This window comes from Dryobates pubescens, chromosome 18 (genome assembly GCF_014839835.1).
Source record: "Dryobates pubescens isolate bDryPub1 chromosome 18, bDryPub1.pri, whole genome shotgun sequence".
NCBI classification, from domain to species: Eukaryota; Metazoa; Chordata; class Aves; order Piciformes; family Picidae; genus Dryobates; species Dryobates pubescens.
This window is the reverse complement of record NC_071629.1, coordinates 21841231-21862658: the sequence shown is the minus strand read 5'-3', so window position 1 is coordinate 21862658 and position 21428 is coordinate 21841231. Positions and strand designations below refer to the sequence as shown.

The window sequence follows — 21428 nt, the reverse complement described above, 5'->3', positions numbered from 1 at the left end:
AGGCGCAGCCCCTTCCCTGCAGCACCCCACAGGTGCCCCAGCAGCCCAAGCCTCGGTGGCAGCCAAGCCTGGCTGTTATTTCCAGGGGATGAAGGAGTTGCTCAGCAAGAAAGTCAGCTCTGAGCAGGTTCAGTGATGCTACAAGTGGCAGATTTCACAACTGGCAGAAACACTTGGGGAACACTCTCAGGAAGGGAGAGTTTTGACTGCAGAGGGAGGTGGCATGGGCTGCCAGGCAGGACAGGCTCAGCCAGGAGACTGAAAACTCAGCCAGCCCTCCCACACAACTTCTCCCTTCTTCCTAACCCCTCATTTGCACCAATTCATTTCCAAACCATGAGGATTTCCCTCGAAAAGGGATCTCCAAAAGCATCATCAGCTAACCACTTCATCAGAATTTCTTTTGCTGCTGAATACAGAATGAACCAGGTTGGAAAAGACCTTGGAGATCATTGAGTCCACCCTGTCACCCAGCACCATCTGATCAACTCAACCATGGCACCAAGTGCCTCACCCAGGCTCCTCCTAAACACCTCCAGGGATGGTGACTCCACCACCTCCCTGGGCAGCACATTCCAGTGGCCAATCTCTCTCTGTGGGAAGAACTTCTTCCTGATATCCAGCTCATACCTCCCCTGGCACAGCTTGAGATTGTGTCCTCTTGTTCTGGTGCTGGTTGCCTGGGAGAAGAGACCAACCCCCACCTGGCTACAACCTCCCTTCAGGTAGCTGTACAGGGCAATAAGGTCACCTCTGAGCCTCCTCTTCTCCAGGCTAAGCAACCCCAGCTCTCTCAGCCTCTCCTCACAGGGCTGTCCTCCAAACTCCTCCCCAGCTTTGTTGCTCTTCTCTGCTGATTATCTTCAACATCTTAACACCAAAACAAGCAGCAAAGCACCAGCAGGAGCTGAGAGCTTTCTCTGCTGGGATTTCATTAGAGAAATACCAAGCTGTGGATGTGCCCTGCAGTTGTGTCTGTGGGTTTTCACTTCAAAATAAATCTCCATTCCAGCCCCTCTGCTGTTCAGCTCATTCAGAAGTCTACAAAACAGCTTCACCACCCTTCCTTTTTTCACACCCCCAAACCATTTCTTCCTTTTTGCTTTGTTTCTCTGCATGAGAAGAGAGGGAATGAACTTAAACCGACAGAGAAACAGCAGACACCTGACTTTGTGACAGCTGTTTGGGAAGGGGAAAGTATCTTAGAACAAAACAGCAAATCATACAATTCTTTGGGTTGGAAAAGACCTTTAAGGTCCATCCAGTCCAACCATCAACCCAACCCCACCATGGCCTCCAAACCACAGCCCCAGGTGCCATGGCCACAGGTTTCTGGAACACCTCCAGGGATGGGGACTCCACCACCTCCCTGGGCAGCCTCTGCCAATCCCTGACCACTCTTGCAGCAAAGGAATTGCTCTTAATGTCCAACCTAAACCTCCCCTGGCACAACTGCAGCCTCTGGATAAGGTGGAAGGGGATGTACAGTGTGGTGCTGTTTGATGGAACAAGGTTACACTGGCACCTGTGTGCCACTGACAGTCTTCTTCCCTGCCTGTGGTGTTGGAATCTGAAAACCACAGCTAAGCTTTTCTGCATGCTCTTTCCCTCAGAGTATCATAGACTGGTTTGAGTTGGAAAAGCCTTCCAAGATCACCCAGTCCAACCAGCAACCCAACACCACCGTGGCCTCCAAGCCATGGCCACAGGTTTCCTGAACACCTCCAGGGATGGGGACTCCACCACCTCCCTGGGCAGCCTGTGCCAATCCCTGACCACCCTTGCACCAAAGACATTTTCCCTCATCTCCAACCTAACCCTCCCCTGGTGCAACTTCAGGCCATTTCCTCTTCTCCTGTCACCTGATACAAGGGAGAGGAGACCCAGCCCAATCTCAGCACAAGCTCCTTTGCAGCTTGGCATCACAGCAAGGTGTGGTCCTGCTTCTGCATGCTGGAAGCACTGCAGAGCACTGCATTGGTGCTGCACTGAGGGCTGCACTTTGTGCATCAGTGGTTTTGCTTCCTGAGAGCCTTCCACCAAGGATGTCCCCAGCAGCTTCCAACAGAGCTTGGAGACTGCAGCCCTTTGGGTTACCACATCTGGAGCAGCATGTGGCTTCCTAAATCTGATCAGGGTTTGGGTTGGTTTTGGTTTGGGGTTTTTTATGCTGTTGGTTTTGAAATGTTTGCATTGCTCTTGTCCCCACTGCTGTTGCAGTGTGCAGGGCACTGTCCCAGCCTGGCTGCAGAAGCTCACTGCTGCCAGCACTGCTCTGCTGACACCAGAATCACAGAATCACCAAGGCTGGAAGAGACCTTAGAGGTCATCGAGTCCAACCTGGCACCACAGACCTCATAACTAGACCATGGCACCAAGTGCCACATCCAATCCCCTCTTGAACAGCTCCAGGGATGGGGACTCCACCACCTCCCTGGGCAGCACATCCCAATGGCTACAACTCTCTCTGTGGGAAGAACTTTCTCCTCACCTCCAGCCTAAACCTCCCCTGGCACAGCTTGAGACTGTGTCCTCTTGTTCTGGTGCTGGGTGCCTGGGAGAAGAGAGCAACTCCCTCCTGGCCACAACCTCCCTTCAGGGAGTTGGAGAGAGCAAGAAGGTCTCCCCTGAGCCTCCTCCTCTCCAGGCTAAGCAACCCCAGCTCCCTCAGCCTCTCCTCACAGGGCTGTGCTCCAGACCTCTCCCCAGACTTGTTGCCCTTCTCTGGACACCTTCAAGTCTCTCAATGTCCTTCCTAAACTGAGGGGCCCAGAACTGGACACAGGACTCAAGGTGTGGCCTAACCAGTGCTGAGCACAGGGCACAATGACTTCCCTGCTCCTGCTGGCCACACTGTTCCTGATGCAGGCCAGGATGCCCTTGGCCTTCTTGGCCCCCTGGGCACACTGCTGGCTCATGTTTAGGCAGCTGTCAATCAGCACCCCCAGGTCCACACCTGAAGTCCCACCAGTCCTGGGACTCCCAGCACAAGAAGGACCTGGAGCTGCTGGAGAGGGTCCAGAGGAGGCCACCAAGATGATGAGAGGGCTGCAGGACCTCCCCTGTGGGGAGAGGCTGGGAGAAGTGGGGCTGTTGAGCCTGGAGAAGAGAAGGCTCCAGGGAGACCTCAGGGCAACCTTCCAGCACCTGAAGGTGTTCCTAGAGGAAAAGGTTCCTGGGCCCCAAAGGTCCAGGTTGGCAAGGAACTGCTAAGCTCTCACAGCTCTTTTAGAGAGGTTTGGGCTGGTTGTGGGGTTGTTTTGCACTGGGAGGTATGAGACCAGCACTGCTACACTGGGCCTGCTGGGGAAGCTTTCCAGGTTTTTTTTGGGGGGGGGTGTGGGGTTTGTTTGTGTTTAATAGCTGAGTCGAGGGCATTCAGAATCCTGTTTTTCATTCAGTTGTGTTTTGAAACAAGAGGCTTTGTCTTCAGGGACATGAAAAGCCCTTTCATCAGGCTGGCAGGGGGAGCACACATCAGCTGCCTCCCGCCAAGCCCTGGGGGAACGTAGCTCCCCGCTGCTCACGCCTGGCCACGGCACCTTCCCCCCCACTGCCCCTGCCAGGCCAGGCCAGGGCAGCCAGGGACAAACCCACAGCTAGAAACCCAGTCCAGAGGAAAGGAGGGAGAACAAGGGGGGTCCTGTCCACCTTGATTGGTGATCTGGAGGAGGGGATGGAGTCCATCATCAATAAGTTTGCAGATGACAGCAAGCTGGGGGGCAGGAGTTGATCTGTTAGAGGGTAGGAGAGCTCTGCAGAGGGACCTCAACAGGCTGGACAGATGGGCAGAGGCCAAGGGCAGGAGATTGAACACATCCAAGTGCCAGGTTCTAAACATTGGCCACAACCAATGCTACAGGCTGGGGACAGAGTGGCTGAGAGCAGCCAGGCAGAGAGGGACCTGGGCATAGTGGTGGACAGCAGCTGAACATGAGCCTGCAGTGTGCTCAGGGGGCCAAGAAGGCCAAGGGCATCCTGGCCTGCATCAGGAAGAGTGTGGCCAGCAGGAGCAGGGAAGTCATTGTGCCCTGTGCTCAGCACTGGTTAGGCCACACCTTGAGTCCTGTGTCCAGCTCTGGGCTCCTCAGGTCAGGAAAGATGTTGAGATGCTGGAAGGTGTCCAGAGAAGGGCAACAAAGCTGGGGAGGGGTCTGGAGCACAGCCCTGTGAGGAGAGACTGAGGGAGCTGGGGTTGCTTAGCCTGCAGAAGAGGAGGCTCAGGGGAGACCTTCTTGCCCTCTACAGCTCCCTAGAAGGAGCTTGTAGCCAGGTGGGGGTTGGTCTTTTCTCCCAGGCAAGCAGTGACACAGTCTCAAGCTGTGCCAGGGAAGGTTTAGACTGGGTGTGAGCAAGAAATTCTTCCCAGCAAGAGAGATTGGCCATTGGAATGTGCTGCCCAGGGAGGTGGTGGAGTCACCATCCCTGGAGGTGTTTAGGAAGAGCCTGGATGAGGCACTTGGTTTAGTTGATCAGATGGTACTGGGTGATAGTTGGACTCAATGATCTCCAAGGCCTTTTCCAACCTGGTGAATTCTGTGATTCTGTGAAAGGAGAGACAGCAGGGAGCCAATGATCCCACACCTATTTTACACCCTGGTGCCAAATCAGACAGCACACATAAAGGGAGTGTGTAAGAAAGCAGCTCCCACTCCAGACCCCTACTGCTCCTGCCTTCACCTCCCACCCTGCGGGACACAAAGCAAAGCCACTCCATAACACGTGGGTACACAAAAGCAGCTTCAGAGGAGAGTGGCTGGCATAATGCTGCCCATTTATACAATCACAGAGTCATTAAGGTTGGAAAAGCCCTCTAATTCATCCAGTCCAGACATCAACCCAACACCCCCATGGCCACTAAACCATGGCCCCAAGTGCCATGGCCACAGGTTCCCTGAACACCTCCAGGCATGGGGACTCCACCACCTCCCTGGGCAGCCTCTGCCAATCCCTGACCACTCTTGCAGCAAAGACATTTTTCCTCATCTCCAACCTAACCCTCCCCTGGTGCAACTTCAGGCCATTTCCTCTCCTTCTATCCCCTGAGACCCCCACCTCACTGCAGCCTCCTCTCAGGGAGCTGTAGAGAGCAATGAGGTCTCCCTCAGCCTCCTCTTCTCCACACCAAACACCCTCAGCTCCCTCACCTGCTCCTCCCCAGCCCTCTTCTCCAGACCCTTCCCCAGCTTGGTTGCCCTTCTCTGGACCTGCTGCAGCTCCTCAATGTCCTTCTTGGCTTGAGGGCCCCAGGACTCAAGATGTGGCCTCACCAGTACAGGAGGACAATCCCTGCCCTGCTCCTGCTGGCCACACCATTGCTGCTCCAGGCCGGGCTGCTGGTGGCCTTCTTGCCCACCTGGGCACCCCCTGGCTCATCTCCAGCTGCTCTCACCCAGCACCCCCAGGGCTTTCTCTGCTTGGGCAGTTTCCAGCCACTCTGCCCCAAGCCTGGAGCCCTCATGGGGTCGTTGTGAGCTGGCACTTGGCTTGCTGAATCTCATGCCCTTGACTTCAGGCTGTCCTTCTGCAGAGCCTTCCTACATTTGAGCAGATCACAACTCCTGCCCAGTTTGGTGTCATCTGCATCATTCCTGTCCTCTGCAGGCTTTGTGCAGCAGGTCAGAGCTGCCTTGAGTGCATCTCAGGTTTGCAAATGTCAGCTCCCTTCCCAGAGAGGGGCTGTATATAAAGTTTCTGTGCAAACAACTTTTATAGCTTCTAAACTGAGTGAGGAATTAGTTTATTTGCTCTCCAGGCTGAACTGCAGTAGAAGGCAGGGCACAGAAAGCTGCCCCAGCCAGCGTGGTTTAAACAGCTGTAAGCCACCTGGAGACACAGCACTGGGGGCTGCCATGGGAGGGATGCCACTGATAGCAGCACTCAGTGCTTCCAGCACAAGTGACAGAAGACACCCAGGTCACTTGGGTGGATGAGCTGCTGAGATGGAAACTGAAAAGCACTCAAGCCCAGAGGAAAAAGAACAACTGACACCAAAAGTCCCCAGGGCTGTTTCCCATGAGGAGGAGCTGCATCCTGCACAGGGATGGCTGGAAAAAACAGGGGGCAAAGGAAAGGAGCATTCAGGCACTGGCACATCTCCTTGGGAGCTGGAGGATTCATTGGATCCTGAGAGCACACAGCAACCAAATATTTCCTGACAGCCACTCTGAGCACTTCCAACAGAAACAGAGCTGGAATTTGCTGCTGATTCAAATGGAAGAATTTGCTTTCCTAGCAGCTCAGTGTCAGCTTGTGAGGAGCCAGCCCACCCTGTCCCCTCCAGCCCTGCCCTCTTCCAGGATCTCTACAACTGACTGATTAACAGCAGCCACTTGTTTGCTCCAGCAGGCCAATGCAGAGCCCCACTGAAGTGTCAACAGAAAGCAATTAAGCTCTCCTTTTTTTCCATCCCATTTAAACAACCACCACCCAAAAAAAAACCCAAGAGTGCAGCAGGCCCAGCCTGGAGCAGTGACTCACCCCCTCTGCACTCCCCTTGCCAGAGGAACCTGTGGTTTTGCTGCCTTCTCATGAGCAGGGCTCCAGACACAGGAAGCCAACTCAGTCAGCATTAGCTAATTAAAGCTACTTCAAAACCCACAGCCCCCTGCCCGCTGCCCCAGCACACCTCAGGCTTGCTTCAGCAGTTAGGAAGGGCACTGCCAGGCACCCAAGGCTCCTGCAGCCCAGGGCCACCACCCCCAGGCTTGCAGCACTGCCACAGCCACCTGGACAACTTGGAGGGAAGCCTGGTGAGAATCCAGGTGACTCTGGGGCCCCCAGCAGAAGGAGGACATGCAGCTGTTGGAGCAGGTTCAGAGGAGGCCACCAAGATGATCAGAGGCTGGAGACCCTCCCCTGTGGGACAGGCTGAGAGAGGTGGGGCTGTTCAGGCTGGAGAAGAGAAGGCTCCAGGGAGACCTCAGAGCAGCCTGCCAGGACCTGAAGGAGCTCCAGCAGAGCTGGGGAGGGCCTTTGGACGAGGGCTGGGAGTGACAGGATGAGGAACAATGGCTTTGAGCTGGGACAGGGGAGATTGAGACTGGAGATTAGGGAGACATTCTTTAGAGTGAGGGTGGTGAGACTCTGGCACAGGCTGCCCTGGGAGGCTGTGGCTGCCTCCTCCCTGGAGGTGTTGAAGGCCAGGCTGGATGAGGCCCTGAGCAAGCTGTGCTGGTGGGAGGGGTCCCTGCACGTGGTAGGGTGGTTGGAACTGGATGAGCTTTGAGTTCCCTTCCAAACCATTCTGTGATTCAGCTGATGTAGGATTCAGCCCTCAGGCTTCCTGTGGCTCACCCCATCCTCCTCTTCCTCCCTGTTCTGCAGGTAGGGCTGGGCATCAGAGAATGGTGTGGGCATCCACACCCCCCGGCTGCCCTTGCCCCCTTCACCCCTCCCAGCTCCCCTCGGAAGCTGTGGGTCACCACCCAACGCTCTGCTGCAGGGGCTGCTCCCCCACTGCCACACAGAGCCCTCCCCAAGGCCAGTGTCTAACCCTGGCAGGACTCTGCAAGCTCCAGAGCTGCTGGGCCAGCCCAGGGCAGCCACTCTGCCCAGGGCAAAGCAGAGAGGGGAGCGAGTCCCTGCTGAGTGCTAAAGCCTGAGGGTGCTCTGCTTCCCTGCCCAGGGGACTGGGATGCTGCAGGCACCTCCTGAGACTGCAGCAACTCTCCTCCATGGACAATGGGCAGCTGCAAGCTGGTCTCCAAGTCTCCTGGTCTCCAAGCTGGTGCAGGATGCTTCCATGGATGAACCATTCAGTGGATACAGAACTGGCTTGATGGCCACAGCCAGAGAGTGGCTGTCAATGGTCCATGGCCAAGTGGAGGCCAGGGACAAGTGGAGTCCCTCAGGATCAGTGCTGGGACCAGGCTTGGTTAACATCTTGGTTGGTGACCTGGACAGTGGCATTGAGGCAGCCTCAGCACCAAGCTGTGTGGTGCTGCTGACAGCTGGAGGGAAGGATCAATCCAGAGGCACCTGGGCAGAGCTGGGCCCAGGACAGTTGAACCTCAGGAGGTTCAACAAGACCAAGGGCAAGGTGCTGCAGCTGGGGCAAGGCAATCCCAGGCACTGATACAGGCTGGGCAGGGACTGGCTGGAGAGCAGCCCTGAAGAAAAGGCCTTGGGGGTGCTGGGGGAGGAGAAGCTCAGCAGGAGCCAGCAGGGAGCACTTGCAGCCCAGAGAGCCAAGCACAGCCTGGGCTGCAGCAAGAGAAGTGTGGCCAGCAGGGCCACTGTGCCAGGAAGGATCTGGAGGGGCTGGAAGGTGGCCAGAGCATGGCCACAAGGATGAGCAGAGGGCTGGAGCTGCTCTGCTATGGAGACAGACTGAGAGAGTTGGGGTTGTGCAATCTGGAGAAGAGAAGGCTCTGAGGAGACCTAATTGTGGCCTTCCAGTATCCTAAGGGAGCTCCAAGAAAGCTGGGGAGGGACTTTTGAGGGTGTCAGGGAATGATAGGACTGGGGGAGATGGATCCAAGCTAGAGGAGGGGAGATTGAGATTGGATGTGAGGAAGAAGTTGTTCCCCAGGAGGGTGGTGAGAGCCTGGCACAGGCTGCCCAGGGAGGTGGTGGAAGCCTCCTGCCTGGAGGTGTTTGCAGCCAGGCTGGAGGTGGCTGTGAGCAACCTGCTGTAGTGTGAGGTGTCCCTGGCCATGGCAGGGGGCCTGGAACTGACTGATCCTTGAGGTCCCTTCCAACCCTGTGACTTCCCTTCCAATCCCTGTGTCCCCTTCCAATCTGTGACTATCATCCTAATTACCTTGCAGACAAGGCAGGGGCTCAAAGCAGACCATAACCATGCTCCTGCCTGTCACACAGCGGTAGGTGCCTCTCATTCTGATCAGAGCAGTGATCAGAAGATGCTTCCCCACCTGCAGAGACTGCACTGCTGTGGTGGCTAAAACCTTTACCAGCAGGACTCTGCTACAAACCACTGCACCCCCACAAATCACTTCTCTGTTGCTCTTTGCACGGATGTGGTGCTCAGGTATGCAAAACAGGTCTTATTAACTCATTAACAGAGGTCTATTAACTGCTGTTAGCTGCTTCCTCTGCCTGCCTCACCTGGAGCCACACAGCTTTGGGGCACAGAGCCCTGGAGCAGGCTGCCCAGAGAGGTTGTGGAGCCTCCTTCTCTGGAGACTTTCAAGACCCACCTGGATGTGTTCCTGTGTGACCTGTGCTGGATTCTCTGCTCCTGCTCTGGCAAGGGGATTGGACTCAAGTATCTCCAGAGGTCCCTTCCAGCCCCTCACATCCTGTGAGGAAAGGGTTGCACATAGCTTTGAGCAGGTATTTCTTTGCAGTGCCAGACTTGGCCAAGCAGCTGCACCCCTCATAGGATCAGAGAACAGTTTGGGTTGGAAGGGGCCTGTAAAGGTCATTTAGTCCAGCCTCCTGCAATGAGCAGGGACATCTTCAACTGCATCAGGTTGCTCAGAGCCTCATCCAACCTGACCTTGAGTGTCTCAAAGGATGGGGCTTCTACCATCTCTCTAGGCAACCTGCTGCAGTGTTTCACCACTCTCACTGTAGAACATCTCTTCCTCATCTAGTGTGAATTTACCCTCCTTTAGTTCAAACCATTACCCCTTAGCCTATTGCAGCAGGCCCTGCTAAGAAAAACCCAATAACCTGTCCTCATAATTCCATCATTTCTGTGGCTCCAACAGGTCCAATGTCTCTCTGATGCTGAGGACCCCAGACTTGGATACAGTACCCCAGGTGAGGTCTCTCCAGAGTGGAACAGAGGGGAAGATCACCTGCTGGCCTTGATCATTTTGCTGTTCATCTTCCCCTTCAACCAAGCTTTGTGCACGCTGGGCACAGAGCAGATGAGACTCTGCTCTCAACTCCTGCAGTGCTTGAGCTACTGAACAGCAGGCAGTAGGCACCTGCAGAGCCATCACCCTAACCCTCCTTTACTCCCTTCTTAACCCAGCTTTCCCTGGCCAGGCACACAGCAAACTGCTCACCTCAACAGGCCAAGGAGCAAGCACACACAGCCTGAGGTTTCACACAGAGCTCCTTAAAGCTGGCCTTGCTCTGCAAATGAGCCAGCTCTCACCCCCCAGCTCTGCAGCTTCCTCAAGCTGCTGCCTTCACACACAGGACACACTTTGGCCCACCCATGCCCATTGTGCAGCCCACTCCTCACCTGCTCTGCAGCCACAGGGAAAGGACCAGGACCACAGATAGCAAGTCCACCTGACAGCTCACTACCTCCTAACCCCACATGAAGTGTGGCCAGCAGGGCCAGGGAGGGGATTCTGCCCCTCTGCTCCACTCTGCTCAGACCACAGCTGGAGCTCTGGGGCCAGTTCTGGAGCCTCTGTGCCAGGAAGGCTCTGGAGGGGCTGGAAGGTGGCCAGAGAAGGGCCTCGAGGATGAGCAGAGGGCTGGAGCTGCTCTGCTCTGGAGACAGAGTGAGAGAGTTGGGGTTGTGCAGGCTGGAGAAGAGAAGGCTCCCAGGAAACCTTCTTGTGGCCTTCCAGTATCTGAAGGGGGCTGCAAGAAAGCTGGGGAGGGACTTTGTAGGGTGTCAGGGAGTGATAGGACTGGGGGGGGGATGGATCTAAGATAGAGGAAGGGAGATTGAGATTGGATGTTAGGAGGAAGTTGTTCCCCAGGAGGGTGGTGAGAGCCTGGCACAGGTTGCCCAGGGAGGTGGTGGAAGCCTCATGCCTGGAGGATTTTAAGGCCAGGCTGGCTGTGGCTGTGAGCAGCCTGCTGTAGTGTGAGGTGTCCCTGCCCATGGCAGGAGGCCTGGAACTGGCTGATCCTTGAGGTCCCTTCCAACCCTGACAGTTCTGTGATTCTGTGATGTGGAGATTATCTCCAGCTGCCACTTTTGAAGCATCTCTGAACCAGCAGAAATCCCATTAGGAGGTTTTCAAACATGAATAACATTTCATTAGGAAGCTAAAACTGGCATGCAGGGAGAGACAGGCTCCCTGCTAGGATTATTTTCACCTGGGAGCAGACTGTGAGGCTTTGCCCTTGTTGTTACACAACTCACCCCTGCTGCAAAGGAAAAGATCTGCTAAACACATCAAGAGGAGAGACAAATGCTGGAGTTAGTCACCACGCTTGGCTTGCCAGCAGCTCTCTCTGGGTTTGGAAGCAATGCCTCTGTAGGGTATCCACCTCTGGACACCTCCTCCTCCTCCAGCAGGTCCAGGTTAAAAACCCAATTCCTCCTAGGGAGGAGAAATTCACCTAGGGAGGACAACCCCAGAGCTTTTTCTGAGCAGTGCTTTGGGAGGTGCTCAACAGAGCTCTGGGCCACACAGAGGCAGGGGCCCTCCATTGGTATGGGAATCACAGAACGGTAGGGGGTGGAAGATCCAGAGATCACCAGGCCCAACACCCCCTGCCAGAGCAGGGTCACCTAGAGCAGGACACACAGGAGAACCACCAGCCAAGCTTTGCTATGCTTTCTGCTTAGACTTTAACTGCTGCCCCAGCATCCATGGACAGCCTGGACACCCTGCTCCTTCACTTTCTGCATGTTGCTCAAGGTGTCCTCTCTGCCTTCAAGACAGAACCAGCCTCATTAGCTTCAGCCATCCTAAACCCTTATTAAAAACAACTGCTGAGCTATCAGCCACTTCCCAGGCCTCTTACCCCTCTGGCACAGCCAAGACTTTCTGGGGTGCAGCCAGGATAATGGTGAGCACATTCAGCAGCCTGACCCAGAACCAAGCTATAGCCACAGGAAGCCCCAGATCAGCATCAAACCCTCTCACAGCACCAAGCAGGAATCAGCCCCTTGCTAAAAGCCCAGGAAAGCCATGGGCAGCATCCAGAACACTGAAGGCTCAGGACATGACACAGAAAGGTGGAGGGGTGAGTACACAAATCACTGCCTTGCAGACACAGGAAACAGAAGAGAGAGGCAGGCAGCTGAAGATGCTCAGGCAGCTGAGGATGCTCAGCCACCTGAGAGCAAGTTGCCCAAAGGCTGGAGGAGAGCACAAGCTGGAGTAACACAAATGCCTCCACTTCAGCTGCACATGGGGAGAGGGTGAAAAAAACCCAACAAAACAGCACAAAAACAACACAAACACAACAAAAATAACAAACAAACAATAAAACCAAACCAACCAAACCCAATAAACTAACAAAGCTTCCCCAGACCTCAGTGCAGTCCTCCCAACACAGCCCTGAAGGGCTGGCAGCCAGAGCTGTCCCTGATGATGCCCCTGAGGGGGTGAGACAGAGTCCTGAAGCAAACAGATGGATGCCTGCCTGCTCTCATGATCCAGCATTTACTGCAAGGAGGCTGGACAGACAGAAATGTAAAACCTGTTGGGAACTTCAATGGAAGAGAGAAGCACAGAAATCTTGCTGCAGATCTACACCCTGAAGCCTCACAGGATGTTAGGGGCTGGAAGGGACCTCTGGAGATCCTTGAGTCCAACCCCCCTGCCAGAGCAGGAGCAGAGAATCCAGCACAGGTCACACAGGAGCACATCCAGACAGGGCTGGAAAGGCTCCAGAGAAGGAGACTCCACAACCTCTCTGGGCAGCCTGCTCCAGGGCTCTGGGACCCTCTCAGGGAAGAAGTTCCTCCTCATCTTGAGGTGCTGTAGTTTATATCCTCCTGGACATGGAAGAGCAGGGTGAGGTGGATTGGATGGGTGGTCCAAGCAGGGGCTGTGCCAACTCTTGAGGAGTGCAGCTGCCTGCTAGAGCCTGCAGCTGCACTCACACACACACACACACACCAAGCTGCAGATTCATGGCCAGGCAGTACCAACCAGCTTGCTGCTCCCACTCTGACACATCCATGTGCAGAGGACTCGGAACCTGCAGGGCCCAGCAGCAAAGAGATAACATCCTGCTTGAAGCACTACTGATCAGGCACTAATGCAATGTTTAGGAGAGGTTATCTGGCAAAGAGGCTTTTTAAGGCTCCTTGCCAGACACTTCTCCTGAAGGCTGAGTTTTGGCACACCACCAAGTTGAGCAGAGCGACCGCTCCAGGATGAGAGCACATTTGAGGCCATAACCCACCAGAGGGGTTCAGCTCACTGCTGAATTTCAGCAGTTTGCTCCCATCAGTGGAAACAGCAATACTGCCCTCCCCATTAACCAACCAGTACATCACCAAGCAGGGGATCCTTTCAGGAACTCTCAAGGTAAAAAGGAAAAGCTGAGCACTCATCCCTCTGCCTGGCTTGCAAAAGCAAGTCATGTTCTGAGAGAATTCAAACCAAAGTGCAAGGAGGTAAAAAAGAGGCAGGGGGGCAGGGGTCAGATGTAAGCTAATGGCCTGAGAGACTCAGAAAGCTCCATTTGTATTCCTGGCTCTGGCTCAGATGAAAAAAACGCAGTCATGCTTAGCCTCTCAGGAAATTCTTACACCGACAGTAAGTCTTACTCTTGTGTAGCCTCCCAAACAGCAGCATGAAACACTTCCTCCTGCTCACTCTAGATCTTAACCATAAATGACTTCAAGAAAGCACCCACCTCTCACCTCCCATCACAAGTGAAGGGCCTCCCAGAGCAGCAGTGGGAAAGCCAGCAGGTTCCCTGCCTGCCTGCAGAGGGGAGGAGGGATGAGGATCCCAGGGCTGAATCAGGGTGAATATCCTTCCCCCGAAGCGATCCAGACCTGCCTGCTGAGACCTGCAGCTCACCCTCCACATGCTTTAAGCATGAGTCCATTGCCCAATGTTCAACCCAGAAGGAGCCCAGTTCCTTACTGGGGTGAGCTGCAGATCTCAGCCTGTGCCCTAGTTCCCAGCAGCTGCATAAAGCCCTTCCAAGGGAGTCAAGGCCCATGCAGCCCACACCCATCTTCACTTCCAGCCTCCACTCTCAGGTAGAATCACAGCATCATAAAGGTTGCAAAAGACTTCAAAGATCATCAGCACCAGCACCAACCCTCTAAACACCCAGCCCAACACTATTATGCCCACACCACCATGTTCCCAAGTGCCATGTCTGGATGCTTTTTGAACAGCTCCAGGGATGGGGACTCCACCACCTCCCTGGGCAGCCTGTGCCAATCCCTGACCACTCTTGCAGCAAAGACATTTTTCCTCATCTCCAACCTAAACCTCCCCTGGTGCAACTTGAGGCCATCTCCTCTCATTCTGTAGCTAGCCACTCTGGAGAACAGACCAACCCCACCTGGCTCCAACCTCCTTTCAAGGAGATGTAGAGAGCAGAGGTCTCCCCTCAGCCTCCTCTTCTCCACAATAAACAACCCCAGTTTCCTCAGCTGCTCCTCACCAGCCCTTCCCCAGCTTTGCTGCCCTTCTCTGGACATGTTCCAGCACCTCAATGTCCTTCTTGGAGTGAGGAGCCCCAAAATTCAGCTCTGCAGTACTGCAGGTGTGGCCTCACCAGTGCTGATTACAGGGAGACAATCCCTGCCCTGCTCCTGCTGGCCATGCTATTGCCAAACCAGGGCAGGATGCTAGTGGCCTTCTTGGCCACCTGGGCACACCCTGGCTCATTTTCAGCTGGCAGTCAACCAACAAGCCCAGGTCTTTCCCTGCTGGACAGTTTCCAGCCACTCTGCCCCAAGCCTGGAGCATGCATGGGTTTGTTGTGAGCCAAGTGCCAGCCCTTGGCCTTGTTGAACCTGCTACGACTGTGGATAAAGAGACCTCAATACACTGGCAGATAAGAGACTGATATTCAATGCCAGGGTAAAGCAGGAAGCATTACTCAGTCTGCTGAACTTCCCTCCAGCCCAGGCAGGGGCACCAGCCTGATCCCTAACTTCCATCCCACTGCAGTCACTGCCTGCTCCACGCCAGCAAACAAGCTGCTGCAAGCCAAACCCCCAGCGTGACAGTGCCAGTCCCTGGTGAGCTGGACCAGAGGGAGTTTCACCAGTTCATTTCAGGAGGGTGGGGGTTGTGCAACCTCTGAGAAGGTACAGCTGTGCTGCAGTGATTTTGCAGACTCTTTTATCACAGTCTGAAGGCAAACAGAGGTGTCCTGAAACGGCACCGCCAGGGGTGAAATCCCAACAGCAGGAAGCTGCTGCTGCTGCTGCTGCTGCCCAGGCAATCAACATCCAGAGAAGTGTGTCAAGAAATGTTTGCTTAAATAAGAAACAAGCCACTAGAAACTACAAACCACACTCTAAGCCTTGGAACTGTGCTTCAAAAGGTTTTTAAGACCCAGGAAATTGAGCAGCTTCTCTCCATAGGTTACCCAGGGAGGCTGTGGCTGCTCCCTCCCTGGGGGTGTTCAAGGCCAGCTTGGATGAGGCCTTGAGCAACCTGGGCTGGTGGAAGGTGTCCCTGGGACTAGATGACCTTTAAGGTCCCTTCCAGCCTAAACCATTCCATGATGCTATGAATAGGAAGAACCACAAATAAAAGAAGACAAACCTTTCCCCCTCCTTCTCCTGTTGCCTACAACAGGAGAAAGCACTTGGGGGGGGGGGGGAGGAGGGGAGGAAGGAATAATAAAAGAAGGGAAAAGCCAAAATAATTTGATTCAGGGCAAGTAAGGAACAGTAGGCTGCAATCAATCATTGTCACTGTGTGGCTATTCCTAGCTGCTTCTGGAAGCAGAGGAAAAACCCTGTAAATTCCACTCTTCTTTCCTCTGGAGAAGGTGGGACAGATGCTACCTATCCTTAAAACAGCAGAGGCATTAATCAAAGGTTAATGTGAATTAGCCAGAGGAGCAGGGGAGCTGCTGCCTTTGCCTCCCAGAAGCCTCCCAAGGTTCACTCTGACAGCAGGGTGTTTCCTACACACTTCTCTGTCATTTCATCTAACCCCAAGGGGAAGCAAAAGCCACCAGTCCAGCACCAGGCAAACCTCTACTCTGTGATTCTTGGATTTTGGACAAGCATTAATAATTCCTGCAAAATGAACTCTAATGAGCAGGTTTCAAGGCCAAGCAGGATCTCCAAGATGCACCCAGCACTTCTGCAGCCAAGAATTAACTTCTCATTAGGTCCCTTCAAGCTGCTTTGCTTTCTCATCCTCCTCCCTTGGTTTAGCAGCTCAGCCACTGCCCATTACCCTTAGGACAGATGTAGTGGTTGAAGGGATGTGTGCACTGTAAACAGCCTCATTGCTACTCTGAATTCCAGGAGGGTGTGAAAGTCCTCCAGCTGTGGAAATCACTCCTCACAGCCAGCTGTTTTGCACAAAATAAATGGAGGGCAAAACAGGAGGGAGCAAAACCTCAGAGCGACACACTCAGTGCAAGCAAAACCAGGGTATGGAGAAGCTACCCTAGATGAGTTTGACAGGTCTGCAGTCAAAGCTGAGGTTTTCAGCACTAACTAACTAACTAACTAACTAACTAACTAACTAACTAACTAACTAACTAACTAACTAACTAACCCCCCAGCATTTCAGGCCAATACTTAAAAGGAGTTAGTACACAGAGGTGTTTAAGACAGTAGCAGCTGCTAGAGCATATGGAGATGGTCTACACGGGCTTCCAGCACCACGTATAGCAACTTACCAAACACTGCTGGGAAACAAAACTCCCTGCAGGCTCTGATGCCACATGCTATTCCCATCAGAGCAGCACTCAGAGCCCATCCTCTTCAGGTAAAAGACACCACCACCACCACCACCCCCCAAGAAAAAGAAGTTAGGTAGCCAGCACAGGCAGCAGCCTACAGCCATTTCCCAGCTGTACTCAGAGCTCCTCAGGCAGAGGTTGAATTATTTAACGCTTCTAACGCTGCGAGTCGAAGCAGCTCTGCTTTTTAAAAGCCTGAGATGGGCCAAGATGTGCCCCAGACTGAGATTTCTGGGCAGACACACCCTCAGCCCTCACTTGCAAGCACTCAGCGCTCGGCGCTGCAAAGCCCGCGGCAGCCCTGCCTGCCGCTCTGCTCGCAGGCGCTGCTCAGCCCAACGCGCGGGCAAAGCCCGAAGTTAAAGCCCATCCACGCCCAGAATTAATCTTCGCCTGCTTCCCCTTCCCCACGACAGCAATAGGGAATCCCCTAAGACGTCTGCCTGAGAAAATGAAAGCAAAACAAGGAGCTGCAGGACAGCCTCCTGGCATGCGGTTGGCAGCCGCGCAGCCAGCCAGAGCCCCGAGCAGCAGCAGCAGCAGCAGCATCCTCCATCCCCTTACCTCTCCTCCTCTCCCGGGGAAGCCGAGGCGAGCGCTGAAGCTTCTCGCACGCCCACAGCGGGGATCTGGAGAGCCAACATTCCTCCCACCATCCCCGCCCAGCAAAGGGGAGGTCGCTTCCCGAGAGCCACAGAAGGGATGCGGTCATGGTCACAGAGCGAGAGAGACGCGTTGCAAGGAAGGCACAGGGACAGGCAGCTGGGGTGAGGGATCCTCCCCCAGCAACTACCCAGCTTTTGTTTCTTTTGGTCGGAACAGGAGGCAGAAAGATAAAATAAAAACCCACCAAACTTTTGAGGTAAGCAAACGATTTCTTTTATTATTAAAATAAAATATTCCAGGCAAAAGAGTTTGCTTTTAACTTAAAAGACATTCTGGGTTGCTGGCTCTCAGCCAAGCAGCAACAGAGAAGGGCTCAGGTTGGGAGGGACCTCAGAGATCATCTACTCCAATCCTCCTGCCACGGGCAGGGACACCTCCCACCAGCCCAGGTTGCTCAAGGCCTCATCCAGCCTGGCCTTAAACACCTTCAGGCAGGGGACATCCATAGCCTCCCTGGGCAGCCTGTGCCAGAGTCTCACCAGCCTCATACTAAATAGCTTCTTCCTCAGCTCCAGTCTAACCCTGCTCTGCCTCAGCTTTAAACCATTCCCCCTTGCCCTGTCCCTAGACACCCTCAGGAAAAGTCTCTCTGCAGCCTTCCTGCAGGATCCCTTCAGGTCCTGGCAGGCAGCTCTGAAGTCCCCCTGGAGGCTTCTCTTCTCCAGGCTGAACACCCCAGCCCCCTCAGCCTGTCCCCACGGCAGAGCTGCTCCAGCCCTTGTGGCCACCTCTGGCCTCACTCCTGCAGCTCTGTGTCCTCCTTCTGCTGGGGACACCAGAAATGGAGGCAGGATTGGAGGTGAGGTCTGGGCAGAGCAGAGCCCAGGGGCAGAATCCCCTCTGCTGCCCTGCTGCCCACCCTGCTCTGGCTGCAGCCCAGCACACAGCTGCCTGCTGGGCAGCAGGAGGGCACTGCTGGCTCCTGGGGAGCTGCTCAGCACCCAGCACCTCCAAGACTCTTTCTCCAGGACTACTTTCAACCCAACACAGAGCTTGTACTTCAGTTTATGTTCTCCTTTTATGAGATGGATGCCTTTAAAACCCCCAGAAGCTTACAAGCAGAACATGAGGATCCGGAGAGTACCCACTGAAGGATGATGCCACCTGCCACAGTGGTCTGAAGGGGTGGCAAATGCAGAGTTCAGAGCATCTGCTACCAGCCAGGAAGACACATGCCATGGAAACATCATGTACTACTTTGGTGCTGATGCAAAGCACTGGAGCACAATCAAGCACCAAAAAGGTTAAGTGGCCACCAGACGAAGGGAGGGGATTCTGCCCCTCTGCTCTGCTCTGGTCAGAGACCTCACATGGAGTACTGTGTCCAGTTCTGGGGCATCCAACCCAAGAAGGACATGGAACTGTTGGAGTGGGACCAGAGGAGGCCACTCAGATGATCAGAGGGCTGGAGAACCTCTCCTATAAAGACAGGCTGAAAGAACTGGGGATGTGCAGCCTGGAGATGAGAAGGCTCCAGGAGACCTTAGAGCAGCTTTCCAGTAGCTGAAGGGGACCTCCAGGAAGGCTGGGGAGGGACTATTCAGAAGGGCCTGGGGAGACAGGATGAGAGGCAATGGTTTGAAGCTGGAGCAGGGCAGAGTTAGGTTGGACATCAGGAGGAAGCTCTGCACAACGAAGGCAGTGAAGTGCTGGAGCAGGTTGCACAGAGACGTGATGGAAGCCCCATCCCTGGACATTCAGAGTCAAGCTGATGTGGCCCTGAGCAACCTGATCTAGGTGAGGTCCCTGCTGACTGCAGGGGGGGGTTGGGCAAGATGACATCTGAGGGTCCCTTCCAACCCAATGCATTCTGTGCTTCTGTGACATTCCAGGAATTCCTGCTCCTCCTAAGCCCATAATGCTTGAGCCCTCCCCTAGCTAAAAGGAGAGGCTGTCACTAATCAACACAATGCAAGGGGTTTAGAGAAGAATGTGAAGAACCCATGACTGTTCTAAAAATTAAAACCACTTGACCTTGGGGGGTCCTTGGAGGGGGGGGTGGGGTGGTGGTGGTATTTCTTCTTTAAAGTCATGCCTGCCAGGAAAGTGAATCATTGCCTGGTTCCATTCCTTGGGCATCACCTGAAAATTCAGCTTCCAGCTATACAGTTTCAAACAATATATATTAAGGAAGAAAAAAACCACACAACCAAAGCTGAGACCCACAACCTGCCAGCAGCTTCCTCAGGATGGTAAACAGAATGGAAACTAAAAGAGGTGGGTTTGTGCCCAAAACTGCAGCTGCAACTTGAAAGGAAAGGAGTTGGCTTGAAAACCTCCTCTGCACTCCACCAAAATCAGGCTGCCTGTGCATCAGACAAGCTTCAAGGGAGAGCAACACTGACTCTGTTTCATAGGATCACAGGATGTTAGGGGGTGGAAGGGACCTTCAAAGACCATCAAGTCCAACCCCCCTGCTAGAGCATGAGCATAGAATCCAGCACAGGTCACACAGGAACACATCCAGATGGGGCTGGAAAGGCTCCAGAGAAGGAGACTCCACAGCTTCCCTGGGCAGCCTGCTCCAGGCCTCTGGCTTCAGCCCCTGGGTGCAAGCAGCACATCTGACTGTTCTGTTTCAAACCAGTGGCAACATCCAGCCTCCAGAGTCTCAGGGAACAACTGAAGATATCTCAGGAAGTTTAAGTTCCTCCACTTTTCGCTCTGTGTGAGCACATTGTACAGTGTCAGTTCATCCTGCAAGGTTAAGGAAGTGCTGAGGCTTTTGGGGGCTTGATAGGACCTGATGAGAGCTTACCAAAGAGGGCAACCAAGCTGGGGAGGGGTCTGGAGAACAGGGCTGGGGAGGAGCAGCTGAGGGAGCTGAGGGTGTTTAGCGTGGAGAAGAGGCTGAGGAGAGACCACATTGCTCTCTACAGCTTCCTGAATGGAGGTTGGAGCCAGGTGGGCATTGGTTTCTTCTCTGTAGTAATAAGGGACAGGATGAGAGGAAATGGCTTCAAGTTGTGCCAAGGGAGGTTTAGGTTGGACAGTAGAACAAACTTCTTGACTGGAGGGGGTTCTCAAATACTGGGATAGGCTGCTCAGGGAGGTGGTTGAATCCCCTTCCCTGGAGGTGCTTGAAAGAGGCAGAGATGTGGTGCTGAGGGCCATGGTTTAGACCCAGCCTTGGCAGAGCTGGAGAACAGTTGGACTGGATGAGCTGAAAGGTCTTTTCCAACCACAATGATTCTCTGATGCCGTGAAAGCCCAGCTTCCAAACTAGGTTGTGAATGTTTACCAACAGGAGCAGTGCCTGTTTAGGGGGAGAAAGGAGGAACCTCCTCTCCTTGGCACTGGCATTTGTGTTACTGGACTAGAGAAGCAGCACCTGCAGGTGTGCAGGCGGCAGATGGAAGCCGCAGAGCAGACCCCCGACAGCCACTAGCCCCTGGATCTTCAAAGCTCTGCTTGCTTCCCTTTCTGTTCCTCCAGGTAATGCACACTCCAGGGGCTAGCAGCTCTTTTCCTTCCCCCTGCTGGGAAGGGCAAGGGCACTGCCAACCCCATCAGCACTGCTCCTCAGCAGCTCCACGGCGAGGAGAAGCTCCCCTGGGGTACAGGGGGAGCACATCTGCCCTGCTCGCAGAGGAGCGGCGGCAGCACCCCGCCTCTCCCCCCACGCTGCCAAATCCAGCCTGTCAGCCCAACCTGCAATTACACTCACACCTAAAATAGCTCTGCGGCAGTGCCAGCCACCACCCATCCCCGCCTCACGCCCCGAGCCTCGGCGGGCCGGGGTGTGGTGAGGGCCGGCAGCGGACGTGCAGCTCCGCGGCCGCTCCCCGCACGCCTCCTCCGGGCTGGCCGCTCCCCCGGCGCGCCGCTCCCCCTGCCCTTCGCCACAAGAGGAAGTGTCGTGGCCAGGCCAGCAGAGCACGCTGCCTTTTCTCCTTCCACAGAAAGCCTTTTAGGGAAGCAGCCCGTGCCCGGAGGCGCTCAGACGGTGCTCTGCTCAGAGGCGGGCACGCAAGAAGGGCTTCCAGCAGCTCTCCCGCAGCTCCAGCTGCCAAGTTTCACCGGGAGGCCACTAATACCTGCTCACCCTCCAGAGGTGACTCAGCCACAGCTGTGGGAGCGGCAGCTGCTGCCTTCCAGGTGATGAGGGAGCAGAGAGGGTAAATCCAGGAGTCACCTGGTCCCTCTCACCGCTTGCCCTCAGGCAATGCTCTGGAGGAGACAGGGAGCACATCCAACGCACTGGCTTTTGGCCGCAGGGGGCTGTGCAGCCCCGCTGCTCT

General features: G+C 54.7%; 1 protein-coding gene across 3 annotated transcripts in view; it reads right to left on the bottom strand.

Annotated features, from left to right (window-relative positions):
- The window catches only part of PLS3 (plastin 3), a 103220-nt gene that overhangs the window by 48737 nt on the left and 33055 nt on the right, over positions 1 to 21428 (bottom strand). The window contains exon 1 of one of the 3 annotated variants that reach the window (XM_054169309.1): positions 17086 to 17225. The exons of the other annotated variants lie outside the window; for them this stretch is intronic. The gene's annotated coding sequence lies outside the window, so the exon portion shown is untranslated. Of the gene's footprint in view, positions 1 to 17085; positions 17226 to 21428 lie in introns of those variants that run through there. 3 annotated transcript variants of the gene reach the window in all.